A 23,038-nucleotide genomic window follows, 5' to 3' on the forward strand; every position below is an offset into this window, starting at 1 on the left:
GCTTAATCCACTTGGAGTCTGGGACTTATAGAAGAAGCACATATGAGGTTGGGGTGTGGTAGGGAAAAGAGACTCCCTGCATAATCTGTAGAATCCAGGAAAACACCAGTGCCCACACATTACCTTAGCAGAATTACCTTTGCTCATCAACTTGAGAAAAAGCCATAAGTGGTTCACTTTGAATGTACAGAAGCCTAAAGTAAATGCACTCACAATTAGGATTTGATCTGCCTCATTTGTGGTTGCAAGATTAAGACTGCTTACCTGCAGAGGATAAGGTCCTGGAACAAATGGATAGCATAGTACTTCCTACAGCAGATCGGAAACTATTCCTTTAGTAAACAGCATATGACGAGAGACCGCCAGGAAACTTCCCTTCAGTATTTGAGAGGTTCAGCAAGCAGAAAATCTAAGGAAACAGAGATTAAAGAATTATATGGACAATAGTTTGTAATAACCAAGTGTAAAATATCAGTTTTCTGTACAGGGAGAAATTAAAATGGATGATATGGAAATATTGGAATTTTAAGATATAATCATTGAAGAAAAAAATTTAGAACTTTCAACAGGAGTGCTAAAGAGTAGACTTAATCTTGCTCAGGAAAAATTAATGAATTGAAACCAGAAGAAAATGAAAGAGCTAGCACTGGAGATCCTAAGACCAAACCTATTTGGTTTGAATACTTTCCTTCTCTTTTATCATCAGATTCTCCATCTATAAAATGAAAATTATAATAAATTTTGCATTTTTGAGTTGATGTGAATGCAACTTTGTAAAATGTGAAGAGCAGTATCTGGTACTGAGTAGGTACTCGATAAATTCCCAATTATCCATTACATTACTGTAATCTCATAGGAGGCATAATAATGAGAAACAGACTGAAAAATAAAAGCAGTTGAGACATGGGAGATCGAATGCAAGTTTTCAACATATACCTGGTAGGAATTACAGAAGGATAAAAGAGGAAAGAAAGAAGACATGACTGAGAGATTTTCGAAAATTGATTTGTTTAGGATTAAAACCAATTAAAATTGATTTTTGAGGATATATAATAATATATATAATAATACATATATAATAACAAATTGTTTATTGTGTGTCAAGCACACAGAGTAAATAATGTCTTGGGCATCTGCTAGTGGAATTAAGTCAAGGGGTTGTCGAAGTAAATATTGTGTGTGTGGAAGTAGGTTGATTCATTAATTGTGATTGATTTTCTTGCTTTGGGTAAACAATTTGGAGTGGATTTTGAATTTCTAATCTGAACCTTTCACACTTTTTTAATAAAAGGAAGTTTGGCAAAAAAAAAGCCCCAGTGTCTAACCTCAAGTGTTCAAATCATGATTATAATGCTTTATAATTCTGAGATATTGTAAAAGATATTTAAGCTCACTCTGCCTAAGATTTTTCATGTCACCAAAATTTTCATTAAGGCAGTATTGATAATTTGGATATTACACATGTACAGATTTTAGAATAGGGTCCTATTCATAGTAAGTGCTCAATAAATTAAATATAACAGTCATAAATATAATGGCTAATTTGAGGAATATTTTAACAAATTTTATATTTTTCTTGTGATAATATAATCTACACATAAGTTAATATATACAGTAAGTTCTCACTTAACATCATTGGAAGGTTCTTGGAAACAGCAACTTTAACAAAAACAGCATGCAGCAGGCCCTTGAATATAGTCATTTCATTCATTATTTCATTATAATGTTAAAAGAAAAACAATTGGTTTTATTGTATGTCCTTCCACTTAAAGTCAGTTTCCAAGAAACTATTAACAATGTTAAGTGAGAACCTACTGTGTGTGTATATGTGTGTGTGTAAAACTCATGAGGCAAACAACATAAAGTTTGTCCGATAAATTGAAAATTATTGTATAAGTAGAATTAAAGTATAAGTAGAAAATATTTCTACTTTTTTCTAACACTTGCTATGGACCTTGAAATCTCCTTTCCCACTGTGTAACTGATTACTGTAACTGCTTCTAATTTGAGCCCATGAATTTCAATCGCTTTAAATGTCTTCACATATATTCAAAGTTTTTCTCCTTCCCAAATTGAGTCTAGCTTTGCAGTCCTTTCCACCAGGTTGGGTGGGGTAGACTCAAGATCTACTCTTTCCTCTGGATCTCTTCTTTTACCTATTTCTCTACTTGAAAATATACAGGGGAAGAAAAGGTAAAAATAGCAACTCCACACTAGCCATACAGAGAGGTCGTTGTCCCTATCATGTGGCATGACACCAGTTCCCCAGCTAATGAGAACTGGTTTTTGTTTACCTCTCTATGGTAATGCTGGGCCTTTTAGGAGAAAGATGTGTGATTGTACAAAGGGTACTATAAGATTTGCACAGATCTACCTTAAGCTATTCTTTCTGTCTCTACCACTCACCTACTAAAATTTTGACAAGTTTTTCTTTTTAATTTTAAATGCTTAATGCAAATGAGTCATCGAAGTAGTGACTGCTTAGTGTAATTATGCTTGACATTTATTGAGCCCTTACTATGGTGGTCTACTCCACATTTTGTTGTCACTTGGGCCCTTTGCTAAGGAGGCACCTTACTTCAAAATAGTGATAAGTCAACTTAAGCTTCAGACAATAAATAAGGTGTTCCTGTAATTAATGGAAACCTCATGTATTCTTATCCTGATAAATAGTGAGACATAGTCTACCTCTTGGTATCCTTGCTTTAGGCTAAACTATCTTCTGGCTTTTTCTTCTATTCTCTTTTCTTTAAGACAGGGTCTCGCTCTGTCATCCAAGCTGGAGTGCAGTGGTGCAATCTCAGCTCACCGCAATGTCTGCCTCCCAGGCTCAAGTGATCCTCCCACCCAGCCTCCAGAGTATCTGGGACCACAGGCGCCTGCCAACATGCCTGGCTAATTTTTGAATTTTTTGTAGAGGCGGGGTTTTGTAATGTTGCCCAGGCTGGTCTTGAACTCTTAAGCTCAATCGATCCTGCTTCAGCCTCCCAAAGTGCTGGGATTACAGGTGTGAGCCACCATGCCTGGTCTTCTGGCTTCTTCTCTAATCTCTGGTGACCTCATACTACTTTTTCAGGTGCACTAATGTTAGATGTTTCATTTCCCTAGTTTGTTCCATTTTGCACAGTCACAATTTCATCGTATTGACATTGAGCATATCACTTACAATTTCTGTTCCTGTTTATTTACATGTAGTACACAGATCAGGACACTTAATTCATGAAAGGTTTAACTGAGAAAGTGCTGTAAATCACAGTGAATATATGAAGAACCATTAATCCAAACCTCTCTCTCATACACATCACACACACACACACACAGACACACACACACACACACTGTTTTAGAACCTACTCTATATGTAAGGTCAAATGCTGTATAATATAAGCATAGAGCCATCATATCAATATTGGTAAAGTTAAAAAGCAGAAGGGGAATAATATTTTGACCTCACTAATTTGTTTTCCCCTTTTGCTGACCCAGCTTTCTACATTCCACAGGGACAGGAAGGCAAATATATCTACAGAAGGATGAGGATATAATTGTATTATTTTTCCCTTGTTGCTACAATAAATTATCACACATTTAGAAGCTTAAGACAACACAGATTCATTACCTCACAGTTTCTGGAAGGGTAGACCTGACTTGGATCTCACAGGACTAAAATCAAGGTGTTGGTATGGCTGCATTTCTTACTAGAGGCTCCAGATATAATCTAATTTCAGACCTAGGCAGAATTCAGTTCCATGTGGTTGTAGAATTGAAGCCTCCATTTCTCTGTTGGCTGTGAATCTTGCTCCTAAGGTATCCACAGTCCTTCTGTGTTTATCATATGGTCTGTAGCCTCCTTCCAATAATAGTGGGTCGCCTCTGTTTCAGGATTGAAACATCTTTCAGTTCGGCCACATTTCTCTGACTTGTTCTCGTGCCTTTCGCTTCGGCTTTTAAGGGCTCATGTGATTACATTGGGCCCACCTGGATAACTCAGACTAATCTCCCTATTTTAAGGTCAGCTGATAAGCAACCTTACTTTCAAAGTTCAAAGAGCAGTACATTGTGCTCTTTCAGGTATACAGTTACAAGTGTCCTCCCAAACTTGAACGCTTTTTTGTATGAGATGGAAGAATTTGCATGCCTTTTTCCTCCTTGGTACCTCTCAGCTTGAAAACAACAACGACAACAACAACAACAAAAAACAGCTGGAAGTTCTCCAACTTGGAATGTAAGTAGAGTTCTAGAGTTCTCTAGGCCTCCAAATTATTAGATAAATTATTTACGCCAATTCTGAGGAAGCAGAAAAATCTCACTAAACATTTCTGTTTATTCTGATACTGCTGGTAGGAAGAAAACAATGATTGTTTCACAGATGAGAACACTCAAGCAAAACAAGATCGGCACAGCACATGGTATTCTAATCAGGCAAAACACCTAGTACACGTTGAATATTCCTTATCTGAAATGCTTGGGACCAAAAGTATTTTGGATTTCAGATTTTTTTAAAATTTATTTTGGAATATTTGCATTATATACTTCTAGTTCAGCATCCCTAATCCAAAAATACAAAAATCTGAAATGTTGTAATCAGCATTTCTTTGAGCATCATCTTGGTGCTTGAAAACTTTCAAATTTTGGAGCATTTTGTATCTCAGATTTTTAGATTTTTGGATTAGGGATACTCAACCTATATATCACCTTTCATTTCTTCAGTACTATAATGTAAATGAGGTTAGGAACATTTTTGATTTTGCTCAATGTTTTGTTTAAGTGCCTTCATATTTCTAGATGGGGAGTAAGCATTCAACAAACTGCATTCACCACTCTAAGTGGTGGGCATTTTATTTGGAATTTTTCGGCTATGCCTGTTAGCATAGATGAGCCTATTTATCTCATGGCCAAAACCTAGATCTGCAAAGACTTTTATATATCAATTAATATGGCCCTACTTTAGGCAGGTAGGTATTATTATCATTCCACTCTACCAGGAAGAGGACTGAGGCCCAAAGTGAGAGGATGATGATCCTGCTAGAAAAATACAGATGGAAGAACGTAGCCAAAAGTTTCTGACTCCCAGTGCAGTGCTTTCTTTATTTCACAATTTTGCTCAAGTATAACAAGCTGAAATTGTTTCTTTTCTTCTCTTTGCACACCAGAGAATTTAATCAAAAAGGCAGACAAAAAATTAAATCAAGTTGTTGCCACCAGGATACAGGCTACCTGCCCTTTGCTGAGAAAGACGAATACTTGGTATTGAACATCATCTTACTCCATAAAGAAGGTCCCACCAGGCCCTATCTACAAAATGTCAAGAGAATTTCCTCCCGAAACCCTGTGGTAAGTGGATAGCCAGCCAATACAAATTAAAAACAGAGCGAGGTAGCAGTGTTGTTCTTATAATGCTATATACCTTGAGCTAGAATAAAGATGAAATCCATAAAACCCAGGATAGGTGCTGGGTCCATTTTGGTTAAAAGAAGAAAGCTGTAAAGCTTTTACTCTTGAATGAGAAAAAAAGGGGGAAAAACAAAAGCTTTCTGGGAGTCTGTTTTTCAATATGGAAGATAAAATTTGGCCAGTTCTGAAAGACAATCTGTTCACTTACTAACTGCATTTAAGCTTCCCAGCAGCCCACAGGAGCCTTTCCAATTTCTCAGAGAAAGACTCGGTGTTCAGGCTGTGAGGTGTATACCAATCAGTAGTGGGACGTGGGTCGCAGCTTCCCTTTAGGTGGGTTGGCTCTTTGCTGAAGATGGGAAGAGTTGGAAGGCAGCCAAAGTGGAGAAACAAACAGAAGTGGTGTCAGTGGATTTTTGTTGTTATAAATGCGAAGTAATTCGACATATTAAAAGTAATATAAAATTACACAAGAATACTTAAATTTGGGGTTTGAAATTAGATTGTCTTTAAATCTGACTGTGAAGAGTATCTTTTTCTCAAAGCCAAGTTTCTATCAGAAATTTACTGCAAAAGATGATGTCATTATATGGTTAAATTAAAAAATGAAGAAAAACAATCTAGCTTCAATCTATGTATTTTGAAACAAGAACAATTTAGTATTCCATGTTTGCCAAGAGAGTCATGTAATATCTCTACTCTATTTTGTCATGTAAGCCATGCATTTAACAATGTATGCTTTAAGAGACAAAAAATTCCTATCCGTGTTTATGAATCTAAAGTATGTTCAGGTACAGAGATTTTATTTGGTTCAGGGTGATCAATAAGGTGCATTCATATAATTTCAAATTAACCCTCATCGTGGGCTGATTTTTATAAGTAATAATGCTAGTTTATTTTCTATCTCTACAGAATATAACCATGTAAACATCTATTCTTATATTGAAAATTTACTATATTGTAACTTAAGAAAAACTGTATACATTATTTTCTTTCATTAATCAAATAAATTCCTGTATAGAAAACAAACAACATATCCTCAATATCTCTCCATTTCAGAATACAAAGAACTTCCTCGTTCTTCCTTACAACTGCATTTTATCTCATTGTGAGTATAAAATCATAGTTAATTTAACTCTTCCCTCCCTCATTAATGATTTCTGTGCTAGTTCTGATATGCTACTATGACAAAAATGCTGCAATGCTATCGATGTACACGTCATTTCATTTATATCATGTCATATATATGCAGATACATCTATAGGATAGATTTCATGTGTGAGACTTTTAGAAATAATAATAAATACATTTTAAATTCTGATAGATATTGCCAATTGTGTTTTAAAATTCATTGCTATTATACCATTTCCACCAACCGATGCTTGTGCATGCCTATGGGAAAAATACTGTCAACATCGAATAGAATGTTTCTTTACATTTGCTTTCCAGGTGAGAATATTAGTCTCTATTTTCCTCCTTTTTGCCCTTAGCAAAGAATATGGGAAGAAAGGTTCAGGAAAAGCTGCCATCATAATCTAATTTTATTTTGAGAACTGGTAACTGAATTAGTTAACTGAGTAGTTTGGTAACTGAGTTAAAGTTTAAATAACAAGGACAGCTTTATAATCAATTAAAATAAAAGATAATTTTGACAGCTCAAATGTGAGAAAATGATCACACAGCTAAAGAAACTAGTAAGTACAAAAGTAAATTCCTGGAAAAGTTGATTTCAGGGGAATATGGATGAAAAGCAAACCCACAAAACATTGGAGTTGTTTTTTGAGTATTCTTTGTGGATTAGACAACTATCTTTGCTGCTTTTCTCCCTCCTTTTCTGCTTTCCTGTCTTCCTTTCCTTTTATTCTCCCCTCTCCCCACCTCCTCCCTCCCTCCCTTCTTCCTTCCTTCCTTTTCTTTTCTTCCTTTTCTTCCTTCACTTCTTAACTTTTACCTTCCTGCCTCCCTTTTATACCTATGGAAAATTAAGAATTGAAATGGCTTAATATGAAATTGCAAGCATATGCCTAATTTCCAAATTAATGACTACATTAGTGCTAGTCAGATTTAACTTGTATAAAATGTTTGGGCTCTAGTATAATCTGAGCTATAATTTTTTTATGAATCAAAAGCATTTAGCATAAAATCGTTTTCTTCTTCGGTAGTTACTCAGTGCCAGAAAATATAATGCAAACATGAAAATGACTCAAATTATTTTTTCAAAGACTTCTCTCTATATCTCAGATGCCAGAAACAGAAAGAAGTACTTATAATATAATAAGATATATTAGAATTGAGGTACTAATAATCTATAGTGGGAAGGCAGGTAAGAAAACAGTTCAGGGTGAAGAATTATGATTAGATGAGTGAGGTCAAAACACAGAGAGGAGGCAATGCATGAGCTGGCTTTTCAAAGATAAACTCAATATTTTGTATGTAAAAAAGATAAGGAAGACCTTTTCTGGGGATCAGTAGCCATCACAGATGTGAATTTTAGTAATATGACATTGAAGTACTTTTTAATATGGACTGGATGGCAAAAAGAATTTCAATAAAAATGTATCAGGTGATGAAAACTTGACAGAGGGGAAGTATGAGTAAGGAAAAATAATCAGGTGGCAGTAGAGAAAGAAAAAAAAAAAACAGGTTTGTGAAGGAGGAGGATTCTCCAGGCAGGGGGTCAGCTTGTCAGATTGGTAAGGAGGCATCAGTAAATGGAGAGAGTTCAGCAAATTAGGTAAGTTAGAAAAAAAGATAAATCAGAAAAAATGATTCCTTTATGTTGGAGCCAACAATAAAACTGAAATAAGTGAATGTCTCTCTTGAAGCTTCCCTTTTTTCTTTTAACCACATTAATCCATCCTCCTGCTGTGATCATTTCAGTACTGTTGTTCAGACAAAAAAAAAAAAAAAAAAATCCCATCATTTTGAAGCCTGAAGCCATTTAGATTGGAGTAGAAGCTTAGTCTTCATACCAAAATTTCTCTCTAAACAAATATTTAATTCACAATATTAGCATGAAAGAATTTTATTACAGTGGCTAAGTTAGTGCCATAATTTAATGGGACACATTAACTGAGACAAGATATGTTAGGACATCAGATTTACTCTGTTTTCAATTAACTCAACAATTTATCTTTGATGATTTCATTTAATCTCTCATTCAACAAATAATGTTTGAGTGTCAATTAAGTGCCAGGGAATCTTTTAGGAACAGTGAATGCATTGCTTTCCTTACAGAGCTTTCTTCCCAGTGGTGATAAAAAGATAAACAAATGGGTATGAATTATGTTGAATAATGATAAGAGCTAAGAAAAGGGAGTGTTAAATAAGAGAATCACAGTTGTATGCAGGATTTTCCAGAGGATTGACTGAGAAGTTAACATTTGAACAAAGAAATGAAGCTGGTGAATCAGCAAGCCGTGTGATGACTGGAGAAGAGCACTCCACACAGAGAGAAGAACAAATGCCCTAGTGTGCTCTAGCAGACTGTCTAGTATACTCTACAAATGGTCAGGATTCCAAGTGACTAAAGCTGAGTGAGCACAAAACAGTACAGAGAGTGCCACACAGGAATAACAGGGTCCACTTTACATAGGGCCTTGGAAATCATTACGTAGAACTTGATATTTGTTCTGATTTAGATGAGAAGCCACTGAAATGAAAGGAGAAGCAACATAACCAACCTTACCTTTGAACAGGGTCACTCTGGCTACTGTTGAGAATATACTGAATGTACATAAACAAGAAGCAGGAAAACCATTAGGGAGACTATTAACAAATCCAACTGTGAGTGAGGTAGCTTGGAATGGAGATGCAGCAATGATCATAGTAATAGCGTCAGAAAGGAGTAAGCTGATTCTGCATAAATGTAAACAGACTCTGAATAAATGTTGATGATAAAACTGACAGAATTTGTTAATGAATTGTATGTAGAATGTTAAAAAACAGCAAAGCGTCAATGGAAGCTACACATTTTAAGGCCTGAGCAATGGAAAGAATAGAGTTTCCATTTAACAATATTGCAGACACTTTTGGGAGATCAGTTTGAGAAGGAATAGTATAAGCTCAACCTCTAAGTGTTAAGCTTAAGATGTCTATTAAACCTCAAGTTTAGATGTCCAGTAAATCATTGAATACATGAGTTTGTAGTTTAGGGGAGAAGTCCAGGCTGGAGATTTAGATTTGGAATTAATCAGCAATTATTTATTTGTTACCAATTATGTCCTTTGAATGTAACAGACATTTTAGAAAGACAGATACGGTTTTGCCTTCAAAGACTTAGAGTGAAACTTCAAAAATGTAATGTATACTAGTAAAATAGCAAGAAAGCAATTGTACAGATCAGTGCTAAAGCATCTTTATCTCAGGGAGAGAGATGGTTGTAGCTGAAAAGAGTTACATAAAAGAGATCAATCTTCAGAAGCCAGAAACATTTTCATCAGAAATATTGAGGAAATAGATGTTTTAGAAAGAGAGGCTTGAGAAGGGTTTGAAAATGAAATGGAGTTTCACTTCCTTTGACCTGCCTGATCTCCCTTCATCATTTTTTCCACTCACCTCCATCCTTACATTTGTAAAAGTTTTCTTTTAAAAATATGATCCATAAATATATATATTTCTATTATGTACCCGTAAAAATTAAAAATAAAAAACTCATAATCTTCGACTTTAATTTTCTGTGTACTACTGATAGAGACAGGAGACAGCCAAGGGTCCCTGCTGAAACCCCACCTTCAAGCCTAAAACAGCCTGAAGGCTAAAAGAGAAGACTGCTGGTGCTGGATGAAACCCATGACCCAGATGGAGAAATGCTCCTGTTTGCCCACCCTTTCCCAAATGATTCTTTCTGAATAATGCCCACATGCACACTACAAGAACAGAGTGGAGCCACCAAGAATTTGTGCCTTGTGCAGTGGGGAGGAGCCTGGCCTCTCTTCAGCTTGTGTGTGTGGCGGCCTGGTATTCAATCTGTGAAGTGGGAGCCCGTTGGCAGGATCCCCTCTTGCTTTGCTGAGAGTTTTTTGTTTTTTTTGTTTTTTTGTTTTTTTCCTTTTCGCCCAATAAATTTCACTCTCCTCACCCTTCATTCTGTCCCTATGCCTAATGTTTCCTGGTTCTGACACAAGAACCCGGATTTAGCTGAACTAAGGAGCAAAAATCCTGCATCACTACAAACCACACTATTTCTGTGATACACAGCACCCTTCACTTATTGGGTGCAGTGTCATCACGGCCTGTGTTTCTCATTCTGAAATGCCTGCCTCTTTCACAAGAGCCAGGTGGTTTGCCCTGAGCTCCGTACCATCCATTTGCATGATTCTTTTGTTTTTCTTTCCTTTCCTCTATGACTGCTCTACCTGACATTAATTTATGAAACTCATCTTATCTTGCAATGTTCTGCTTCAATGTCCTCAAGTAAGATTTTAGGACTCACCGAACATCCCTCAAAGACTAAGACTACATGCTTCTCACAGCCTGGGGAAATAAAATACTCCTTTTTCCTTTTGTATTTAACAATTTGTTTATGTGTGTGTTCTAGTGGATAACACTTTGCAATGGTTATTTACTAGTTCATTTTTCTGCTCTACTATATGTTGAACTCCTCGAGGCAGTTACTCCATCCTGTTGATCTCCCCGTTGGTTGAGGCTATCAAAGTTACTAATACATAATAAATCCTCAATAATTTTTTTAAAAATCACAATTAAATTTAAAGGAAAAATGTATTTCTTTAAAATTATGTTTGCTTTAATATTATGACCCTTAGCTAAGTGCCATCTAGATTTTAATTCCTCAGAGAAGAAATGCTATTATTTTACTTATTTATATTACATCAGGATAACTTGCCAAACTCACATTTTTAGTTCTAATTCATCATTTCTTATATTGATAATTATATATATAATTATTTTGATTTTACAGATGAGGAAAAGAAGTATATGTATCTTTAAATCTTTATGCCTCTGTTTTTTGAATTTTATTGATTAACTAGAATTTCTGGTAACATGTTGAAAATAGAAAAGATAGTTGCCAGACTTGTTTAATTCCCCCCTCCTTTATAAGCATGCTTCCAAGACTTCATCATTACATATCTTGCAGTGGTTGAGAGTATAAACATGAAAATCAGAGTACTCAAGATTGTATCCTAACTGCCTCAGTTACCAATGGCGCAATCCTATAATAATTTAACTTAATCTCACAATGCCTTCATTTCCTCATCTGTAAAATCAATATAATAATCAGATTAAGTGATATAATATATGTAGAGTACTTAAAACAGTGTCTAGATTATAATGCCTTCAATAAACATTAATTATTGTCATTTTTTTTTGTTTCACTCTGCTGAAGTTCACATTAACAAGTCTAATAGTTCTATGTGCTCAACTTGCCCAACTATTTAACTGCTTGTTTCTTCATCGGCCCTTAAATAATACATTACCTTTTATTTATTTTTTATTCTTTCTATCTCAAAGGCAACTTTTAAAAAATCCATCTATGGCAACTTCTCTAATCAATATGTAAATTTTAAAGAATTTACTATATAAAGCTAACCTATTTTCTCTCTTCCTTCTGTAATATTATGGTGGTTTAATTAACCCATTTTCATGGCTATAAATACAGTCTACTGGATGATAGTGTGCTTGTATTTGTATTTTCAGGTCCAGATCTCTCCTGAGTTCAAGACTTAGGCACCAATTACCTATTTGACATCTTCATTATGTTTAATAAGCATCTAAAGTATCGAATCTTCAAAACAGAACACCTGATAACTGTTCCTATGAAAATAACTTTTTCCTACTCTCACACCCATCTCAATAGTACCAAGTCTGTTTTTCCATTTGTTCAGATCAAAGCAAATTGGAGTCATCTTCTTTTTGCACTGCAATATCTGATACTTGAACAAATTATTTTGACCCTCCTTTCAGAAATATATCCAGAATTTGACCACTTCTTATTCACTCCAAGTCTATTACACTATACCTACCACTTATCAGCTACTGAATTCTTTAATAATGTGCATTTGGTCACTTTGTCTCCACAATTGTTTCTCTACAGTCTCTAACCCACATGGCAGTCAACATGTTTCTTTTTTAGTTTGTTTGTGTTTCTTGAGCTTAATGAGAAAGCAGTCAATGTATTTCTTTAAGTATGTAAGTCAGATGATCTCATTTATTTGCCACTAATCCTGAATGCCTCCTTTCCCACTAAGAATACAATGCAGAAATTTCCCTGTGGTGTACAAAGCCTTACACAATTAGCTATCACACTGAGCTTGTCAACTCGGACTGTCTTGTAACATGTAAAACATTTTAATCACATCAGTCTCCTTATGACTCTTGGAGCTGACAAAGTTAGCTCCTATTTTTCACAAGTTTTACACGTTTCTATTTCCTTTGCCTGGGATGCCCTTCCTCAAAATCTTCATAAAGCTAACTTCTGATCATCTACATTCTTTCTCAAACATCAATTTTTTAGAGATTGTTTCTTATCACCATATCTAAAACATCCTAGTCCAGTCTACACTATTACCCTGTTTCATTTTCTTCGTGGAATTTATATTACCTGAACTATATAATTCAGATAATATAAGCATGTCTCCCACCATCCATCATCCATTTACTTCATTTGATTCCAGTATACATGTATAACAGTATCTGAATTGTTAACTTATATGCTTGAGGGAAATAATCATTAACTAGACTATAGTTTTTATGCACAGTTCGTTTTGCCTTTAGTTTTACAGACAGATTTATCTCCAAAGCTACGTTTGCACCTTTTCCTTCACTCTCTTCAGTGATATCGCTTCATACATTTGTAATAGAGTTAGACTCTTTTCATTGTCATCATTCTTTCCTAGCTGGAATTTCAAACAGCTCCTAAATGATACACACACACACACACACACATACACACAGAGACACATGTATACACACGTATATTAACTAGGCTACAGTTAAAATTTGCTCTTTGTAAAGTTCTACAGGTTTTAAAAAGCAAAATGTTATATATATTTTATAACAGTGTCATACAGTATTTTCACCTAAAAACCACCTGGTAACCCGCTCAACTTCCCTCAATCCCAAGACCCTGGAAACTACTTAGATGTTTCATATCTCTATAGTTTTGCCTTTTCTTGAACATCATATAATTGGGATCACACAGTCTATAGCCTATTCATACCAGGTTCTTTTACTTAGCAATATGCATTTAATGTTCATTCATGTCCTTTTTATGGCTTGATAGCTAATTTTTATTGCTAAATAATATTCCATTGAATGAATATAATAGTTTATCCATTCAAGTATTAAAAACATATTTCATGCTCCCAGCTTTTAGCAATTATGAATAACATTGCAAAAAACATATTCATGTGCAGATTTTTGTATAGACATAAGTTTTCAACTTTGGGTAAATACCAAGGAACACAACTGATTGCTAGATCATATAGTAATACTGTATTTAGCTTCACAAATATCTTATAAATAAGCCAAAGATGGCCTTTGTATATTGGCCCCTAAGTTGTTTATGTCTTCATTGCCCAATGAGACCCATTCACTCACAAGCCCATCAGCTAACCTCAACCTAAACAGCCAAATTTTTAGTCATTAGAGCTTGCTTGCTTTGCATACTACATGCAAATAGATGTAGCATCTATTGTCTGTTGATAACACAGGGCTTGTATTATAAGATCCCATGCAACTACCACCCTTCAGAATTTCTAATCTAGATATAGCTGGCTGTGTGACTTAGAGACAACACCTAGACACATAAGTTCCCTTTCAAATCCCTCTTTCTCCCTTAAAAGTTTTCTTGTTCTGCTCACTACTGCATGGAAGCCCCCTTCCATGCAACCTGTTCCATTCAATAAATCTTGTCATCTGTTATTGTGTGTTACATGTCTTCTTCCTTGTGCAGTCCCCCCAAATCCCTTGAACATTCTACAGTAAGAAACAACCACACTGTCTTCTAAAGTGAATATACCATTTGCATTCCCAGCAGTAATGAATGACATGCCTGTTACTCCACAACCTGGCCAGCATTTGGCATTTTCAATGTTTCTAATTTTAGCAATTCTTATAGGTGTGTAGGGGCATCTTGTTTTAATTTGCAATTCCTTAATAAAAATGATGTTGAATATTTTTATATGTCGATTTGCCACCTCTGTATCTTCTTTGGTGAGTTGTTTGTTCAGATTTTTGATGATTTTTATAGGGTTGTTTCCTTATTGTTCAGTTTTAGGAGTTTTAAAATTTTTATTATTTATTTATTTTATAGTACCACTACCACACTGAATAGAAGTTTAAAAAAATTGTTTACAAGTTGTTTGGAAGCTTTGTGTTTTGCAAATACTTTATCCCAGTCTGTGGCTTGTATTTTTGTACCCCAATAGATTCTTTTGAAGAGCAGATTTTTTATTTTAACAGACTAAGTAATCAGGGTTTTTTGTGTGTGTGCGTGTGATTTTTATGTTGTATATAAAAATTCATTGCCAAACCCAAGATGCAACTTTATCATTATACAATGATAAATACAACCCAAGATCACCTATGTTATCTTTTCTATGTTATCTTCCAAAAGTTTTATAGTTATACACTCACATCTTTCCCTTTAACCTATCTTAGTTTTTATATTCAAAGTAGGTTTCTTGTAGAAAATGTATAGTTGGGCCTTTCCCTCCCTCCCTTCCTCCCTCCCTTCCTTCCGTCTTTCCTTCCTTCCTTCTTTCCTTCCTTCCTCTTTCTCTCTCTCTCTTTCTTGCTTTCTTTTCTTTCTCTTTCCTTCTTCCTTTTTTTGAAACCAGGTCTTCCTCTCTCCCTGAGGCTAGAGTGTAGTGGCATGATCATGGCTTGAACTCCTGGGCTCAAACAATCCTCCTGCCTCCGCCTCCTGAGTAGCTGCGACTATAGGCATGCGCCACTGCACCTGGCTAAGTTTTTTTTTTTTTTTTTTGTAGAGAGAAAGTCTCACTTTGTTGCCCAGGATGGTCTCAAATTCCTGAACTCAGGTGATCCTCGTGCCTCAGCCTCCCAAATTGATAAGATTATAGATCATGAGCCACTGCATGCCAGGCCAGGTCTTGTTTTTTAGTCACTCTGATTGCCTTTATTTTTAATTGTTGTATTTAGGCCATTTACATCTAAGGTGATTGTTTATATAATTTGATTAATACCTACCATGTTGCTGTGTTCTCTTCATTGCACATATTCTCTGTTTTTCATTCTATTTTCCCTCTACTCTTCTGTCCCTTCTGGTTATAACTGAGCATTTTATAAGATTTCATTTTGTTTCTTCACTTAGCATATCAATTATACCTCTTTTAAAGTTTGTGTTAGTGGTTGCCTTAGAGTTTGCAATAAATCTTTACAACTAATTTAAGTCCACTTTTAAATAACACTTTTTGAGGAATGCAGGCACCTTATAACCTTAACTTTTTCTGTATTCAACACACTTTCTCTTTTGATATAGACCTGAGTTTCTGACCTATATCATTTTCCTCTGAGGAACATCTTTTAATATTTCTTGTAGGAGAGGTCTACTGGCAATAAATTCCCTCAGTATTTGAAAATGTTTTGTTTCCTTCACTTCTGAAGAATAATTTTGCTGGTGCAGTAAATTTGATAACTTTTTGTTGCTTTGGCATTCAAGTATAAATTGAATTTTCTCATTCCAGAAGAAGGACTTAGTTATCCTTGACACAGTTTTCTATATTCCCCTTCATTTCAGATTGCTGGGTGTCAGTTTCCTATGTGACCTGAATTTTTTGATGGGCCTAAGAAAAGTAATTGGTTTTCAGTGTATTCATCTTTTTCCTTGTAGAATGCAAAATTATTGTAAAATTTTATTTTCAAATATTAATGAAATTTCATACTTGCTGAGGGCTTCATATTGCAGTCAGATCCTTATGCTATGGATTATCTTTATTTTTCCCATATCTCACATTGCTTGAAACTCTTCAACAAATTCTACTCCTCTTTCCCTTCTTCACTTTTTCTCTGTAGCTCTTCCTTACTCTCATTCAGCCATTCTCTCCTTTCCTTTTTCAATAAACTCCTACTCCCCTCTTTGATAATCTTCTTCTTTTCTTTCTTATTTTGAACATCCTCTCCATTCCAAAATCAGAAGATTTCTCTATATATTCATTTTTCTTCTACACTTCATCTTTTATTTTATTTAAGCAGGAAAAGAGAGAAAAAAGAAAACAAGGCCAGGCGCGGTGGCTCAAGCCTGTAATCCCAGCACTTTGGGAGGCTGAGGCGAGTGGATCATGAGGTCAGGAGATCGAGACCATCCTGGCCAATGAGGTGAAACCCCATCTCTACTAAAAATACAAAATTCAGCTGGGTGTGGTGGCATGCACCTGTAATCCCAGCTACTCGGGAGCCTGAGGCAGGAGAATTGCTTGAACCAGGGAGTCAGAAGTTGCAGTGAGCTGAGATTGCACCACTGCACTCCAGCCTGGTGACAAAGAGAGATTCCATCTCAAAAAATAAAAATAAAAATAAAAAAAGAAAACAAAATGAAGTCAGCTTATGTTTAAAGACTAATCATTCTCTAAAGGCTCTGAAATGTAATAAATTGACTCTCAGAATCTCTATAGAAATTTATGTTGGGCATTTCCTCATTTGTTTATTAAATATTTTTATCTACTCCAAGAATTCAATACAAAGGACTAATTTTATTCTATTTTTTCTCTGTTTTGTGTAATTGGTACTATTGCAACACTATCATTTTCCTACTATTTTCCTTTGCAATTACACATTTGCAACCATATTGTGGCCTAAATAGAGTTCTGTTGGTTTCTCGGAGAACCTACCATTTATAGCATTGTTTCCATGGGAAAATTACTCTCTAGGTCTAAACAACTAGCTACATGCAACTTTTTTAGACAGGTTATTTATAAATGAGATAAAGCAGTTATCTTCCTCCTATTCTGATCTCCTCCTCCCCATTAATCAAAGAAAAGACTGGATGCCAATTTGTCTCACAAGACCAGACACAAATTCTGTTTCTAATAATAGCAACGACATTAATTTAATGAATGCCTACTCTGGGTCATGTAGTAACCTGTGTGAAGTACAATATAGTTATTAACCATTTAATTTTTCAAATGAACCATATGAATTATTATCACAACTTACATGTGAAGAAATTGAGGCCCAAGTTGATTAGGAAAATTTCTCGAAGTCACAATGTTTCTAAGTGGCATAACTGACATTTCAACCTGATTTGTGTGAATGCATGCAACACTAGGCTACAACTTAAAAATGATGCTACTTAAATTCAAAGGCAACATTGGTATTTCTAATTGCTCCATTATTCTGCATATATTTAATTCCTAATGTATTATATAATGCTGTCTCACCGGAACTGCACCAACCATTGCTATAGTCTGTGTAACCACAAATAAAAAGGTATTATCTACCCATATGTCACTTTTAGAATACATTTCATGGGAGAATATATATTTATGCAGAGGAGAAATTCTAGCATTCTGGAGTGCTGAATATTATAAAAGCTGATGGAAAAAGTATAATATCTTAATAAAAATAAAGGAATTATGATTGTTTGATAGATCATAAAATTGTCTGAGTTTTATATCCTTTTACATTTTAACTATCCTTTTTTCAAGTATTCTTGAGACATCAAGGTGAAATGCAAGTTAAAAAAAACAAACAATTAACCAAACAAAAGTACTCAGCATAATCTACAATCTGTCTCTGTGATGACAACCTAAAATAAAATCTGTTCTAGCATATTTAAATACAGTGTACTCCTCTGTGTCTGCCCAAATGACATCATAATATGCTATATAAACAATGTTTTTCAGAAGTTTAAATAGAGGAAAATGTGAGATTTTAGTCACTATGTGGTTCTCAGTGTGCAGGCATTCTTAACTCCAAAGACCCATAAAACAGAATACAGAATAATATTAAAGTCTTAACTTATATGCATTGTAGATAAAATGTTTACAGGTTCAAACTTTCAAACAATTATTATCTTTCTCATTTCTACTGAACTAATTAGATATAATATGCACTTGGCATATTTTTATAATGCTACACTACTAAACTTTATAGTATTATCAACACTGTTAACAACGCAGTGACATCTCATTAAAATTGATATTTGTGGTGGTGCTTTGATTATTAATATATTCTGATAATCCTATGTTAATAAAGATTTGATATTTATATTTTTATACACCATTCTTTTTCAATATACATATCATTCCTGATATTATTGAAGTCAAAATATAAGAACAGAATAAAATAAAACTTAAATGGTGATTTAATAGAATAACATGACCAATTACCTATTATTATTCTAGTTAATTTGGTCTTGGTAATGATAAATAACTTTTCTCATTTTTATAACTGTAAAAAAAACTATAACCACAAGGAGGTTTACCTTGACATGCTATTTATAGAAACTTGATCTTAATAAACTATGTTTAATTTCACTGGATGTCCCACAATTATTTTCTTGTGAAAAAGACCCAAGCAGTACTCAAGTGTGGTAAGTTCTAGTGTGTAAACAAAACGTAATAAATGTAAAAAACTTAGTCCAGTACCTCTTACACAATAGAAGTAAGTAATTTCCACTTTCATTATTAATTGACATAGATAAGCTTAAAAGGCCTTATGAACATACAGATTTTTATTTCATACTACATGAAAGAAAATGCCTTTTACTAGGAATAATAGTCTATATTAAAGGAAAAATCTGCGTGTCACTTTAGGTGTCAAAAAAGACTTAAAAAAATGTATCCCCAAATTATATTTCTCTCTCAAGAAAATACACTATTCCTTGCCAACATTAAAAGGTCAATTTTATCATAGAATAAAAATCAAAGACATACACTTAAAAATTATAAATTAAGATTATCATCTTCATAAAACAATACTCTAATTTTGCTCTCCTGGGAGTAAGGCACATTACTTTCATCAAATTCAACTATAAAAGCTCTATTTCACACTTAAATAAAAAGGATATGTTAAAATGTAGAACAATACCTTATAGGATAAATAGAAAAAAATTGACAAAACAATTATATCTTATACTCTTCATTATCTGCTCAGCTTCTGTAGTTGTTAAGGTCAAGAGACAAATGTTAACAGGAAGGCTGAATTTCATAGATGTGATAATACAGACTTTAATCACAAATGTTAAATGCTTTCCATTTGGTTGGCTATGGAAAAAGACCTGAAGCTCAACTATAGATGGTAATTAGAATGATAAAATTCAGAAATATAATATCAAAACACTGCAGATTCCAAACAATTTTTATTTTTGATTGACCACTCTTATACAGATTCCTATGGTTTAAAGGGGAAAAATTTTTCCTGCTTATGAGGAGAAATTTATTCCAACAACTTTTTAAGAAATGTTCTAACTATACTACTTATTCTAATCAAACCAGTCAAACTGTCAAAGATCTTTAACCATCAACATCATCATCATCATCATCATCACCTGTAGTGCTAGTAGTAGTAGTAGTAGTAATAGTAGTTAAGATTAATTTGGTGGGTACAAGAGTCATTTGTATTTATAATTTATTGCATGTGTTTTTATTTTGTTCTTCAATTGTTTTCAAATTATTAAGGTTGCTTATCTACTTATATTTATTTTCTAAATTAAATACAGACAGTATTGAGAGGTTTATTAGTAAGCTAAACTTTATCATAAACTTAAAGCTGGCTGCTTTTTGCCTTCACATAAGCAGATTTTCTTTTAGGATGCTATATTATCTCATGATAGGTCTTCCTTCATGTTTGATTATTTGATCACCAAATGAGCTTGAGGAGGATGGAGTTAAAACAGCTGCCCTGCTACTGCATTGATTATCTTTACTAGGGATGCCTTTCATAAAATAAGAGAAAATTGCTGATCTGCTCTGAATAGGTTTGCCAATTAGACCTCTTGGGAGATTAACCTAATGATATTTGCCAGAGTTCTAAGCTACAGAATATTCTTAGCAACATACCTTTGCCTAAAGATTACTTACAGTTAATAAATCCAGGATCTATGGATTTCTGAGGCATGGTAAATTTTATAACACTCTGAGGTATAAAGTGGAGGTATTTCACAACCTAAACTCTCCCTCCTTGCTGCGTGAGACGACCCCACAGAACCTCACCTAGGGACCTTGTCCATTCATTCTGGGCCAAAAATACATGGAACTAGTGTGGAAAGAGAAGGAGCTGCTCTAGATGTCCCAGACCTCTTTTTGCTTTTGTGTCTCTTGATTGCCTTTGATCTTAAAATTATTAGAACATTTGATATTAGCTGATATTTGTTAATATTAAAATCTTTAATTTGTATGAGTCTTATTTAACAATCCAATCTTGAATATTAACTTAGAATCTTATCTAAAATAATAGATTTTGTTAACCAGTGAGTCCCATAAGACAAATAAGAAGTATTATTTTCTGTTCCAAATGATACCTGACCTTAAAATAAATATGAGATTAGAAAAAAAGTTGTCTCATTATTTTTGAATTCTTTAACTTTTATGTGATATTTTATGTCAAATTTAGACTCCCTTTCACTCTTCTTTCCTGGAAAGCAAGCAAAGCAAGAAAAATTACAAGGAAGAGTCAGCAAGTTAAAATATTTTACTAAAAATGTGGGGTTTTAATTTTAAAATATATGTAATAAACCTTTGAAATTCTAACTTTAATTTTAAAAATTTAAAATAATAATAAGCTAAAATGACATATTATAGATACATTAACGCAAATGTATTTTGCGTTAATGTATGTATTTTGCATTGCAGATACAAACTTCCTCTTGCAGATGATTTTCTGGATGATCAACTGTGAAAAAATATTATGCAATTTTTCACAGGGGCTGATGCAAGGCCACACCTCATTTCTATATAAAAATTTACCAAAAACCGTTTCCTGAGAGTTGCTTATCTTTTCCACACTTTAAACATGGTAAAATGAATACGTTTGACTAATGAGAAAGTTTTCAAATACCTGAGTTCTTTGTCTCATTAATTCTAGGATAGGCAACATCAGTCCTTTGCAGTAACATATAACAAGAAAAAGCCCTATAAATGCATAGGAGTATAGCACATTTGAATAATTTTCACCAAGCTGATACTTACATGTTTACCAACGCTAGCATTTCTGCAGGGGTCGGGATACAAGAGTGTCTGTTTTCAAAGACTTATCAGGATACATTGAAGAAAATATCAGTTTAGATGTAGTAGATGTTAAGGAATATGTCTTTTTTTTTTTTTTTTTTTTTTTTTTGAGACGGAGTCTCGCTTTGTTGCCCAGGCTGGAGTGCAGTGGCACGATCGGCTCGCTGAAACCTCCGCCTACTGAGTTCAAGTGATTCTCCTGCCTCAGCCTCTCGAGTAGCAGGGTTTACAGGCATGCACTACCACGCCCGGCTAATTTTTGTATTTTCAGTAGAGACGGGGGTTTCGCCATGTTGGCCAGGCTGGTCTCTAAATCCTGACCTCAGGTGATCCGCCCACCTCGGCCTCCCAAAGTGGTAGGGTTACAAGCGTGAGACACCGCACCCGGCCAGAAATATGTTTATTTTTAATGTGCATGCTTATATTAATTTCTTTGTCTTCACAACGAAAAATTATTTAAAATATGTTAATTAAATTATTTAGAACATTATTTTTAAGTATAGAAATTGATTTGATAGTCATTATTAGAAATGTTTATTTTATTATCAGATAACGATATTGTCTAGAAAAAAAATTCCAACCCCACCAAAAATTTCTAGCCTCAAATGATTTTCCAAATAGATTTTCTTAACAGAATTACTGCCTATCTGAAATGGCAATATTGAAATAATCATCAGTTGTAGTGTTCATTTTTCAAAATTGCCATAATGTTGTTATTGTTAAATACTGATGATGAGAACAATGATGTCTATTTTGCTTAGAAGACATATCCAAATAACCTGTTTTTAAAGAGCTGAATACCATTATATTAGAAAGCCTTAATTATCTCCACCTCTGATTTCCAGTTTCTTTTCTAACTTTCACATGCGGATTTAAATAATCTCAATCCCCAGGCTCTTTAAAAAGAGGCACAGCAGAAGACACACCTACAAATCTTAAATCACTAACGTCAAATCATATTCTACCTGTTAAGATGCTTTATTAATAATAAATCAGAATAAACAAAGCAAAAACTACCTTTACTTGATTTCCACTGGACAGTTTTTGTATAAGAGGGAGATTTTAAGCAGTGATAATGACCCTTGCCAGGGAATCTAGTTCATGCATACAAATTGGGAGAGTCGTAGCCTTTTCCACTTCCCATCCCTGCTCTAATTCTGAACCACCGTCCCTCTCCACCATCAGATATCTATAATGGTGTGTCTTGCCCCTATTTGTTTCATGTTTCCATATTCAATCATATTATATTCATAAGGGGTATTTGAAGGCTTTATCTCCTTTATTGGAGATCTGAATCCAAGCCACATAACCACTTTTCTTGGGACATTATCTTGAAACACAGAGCAGTATCCTCTGTTTATTGCATATCAGCACTAGCTCTAATCAAACCTTCCTGTTCTGCTACCCCACCTGCAATTTCCGTAATTAGGTATTGTACCAAACAGTACCCTCTATAGACTTTGTGGTAGGCTGAATGGTGGCTGCTCCAAAAACGT

At 34.4% G+C, this 23,038-nt stretch overlaps 1 long non-coding RNA gene across 1 annotated transcript in view; it reads right to left on the reverse strand.

Annotated features, from left to right (window-relative positions):
• Positions 1–281: 281 nt before the first annotated feature.
• Positions 282–23,038, reverse strand: part of LOC117975487 (uncharacterized) — a 216,848-nt gene continuing 194,091 nt past the window's right edge. Inside the window, exon 3 of the long non-coding RNA XR_010108846.1 lies at positions 282–409. This is a non-coding gene — a long non-coding RNA (uncharacterized LOC117975487). The remainder of the gene's footprint in view (positions 410–23,038) is intronic.

Source organism: Pan paniscus, chromosome 10 (assembly GCF_029289425.2).
Source record: "Pan paniscus chromosome 10, NHGRI_mPanPan1-v2.0_pri, whole genome shotgun sequence".
Lineage (NCBI taxonomy): Eukaryota > Metazoa > Chordata > Mammalia > Primates > Hominidae > Pan > Pan paniscus.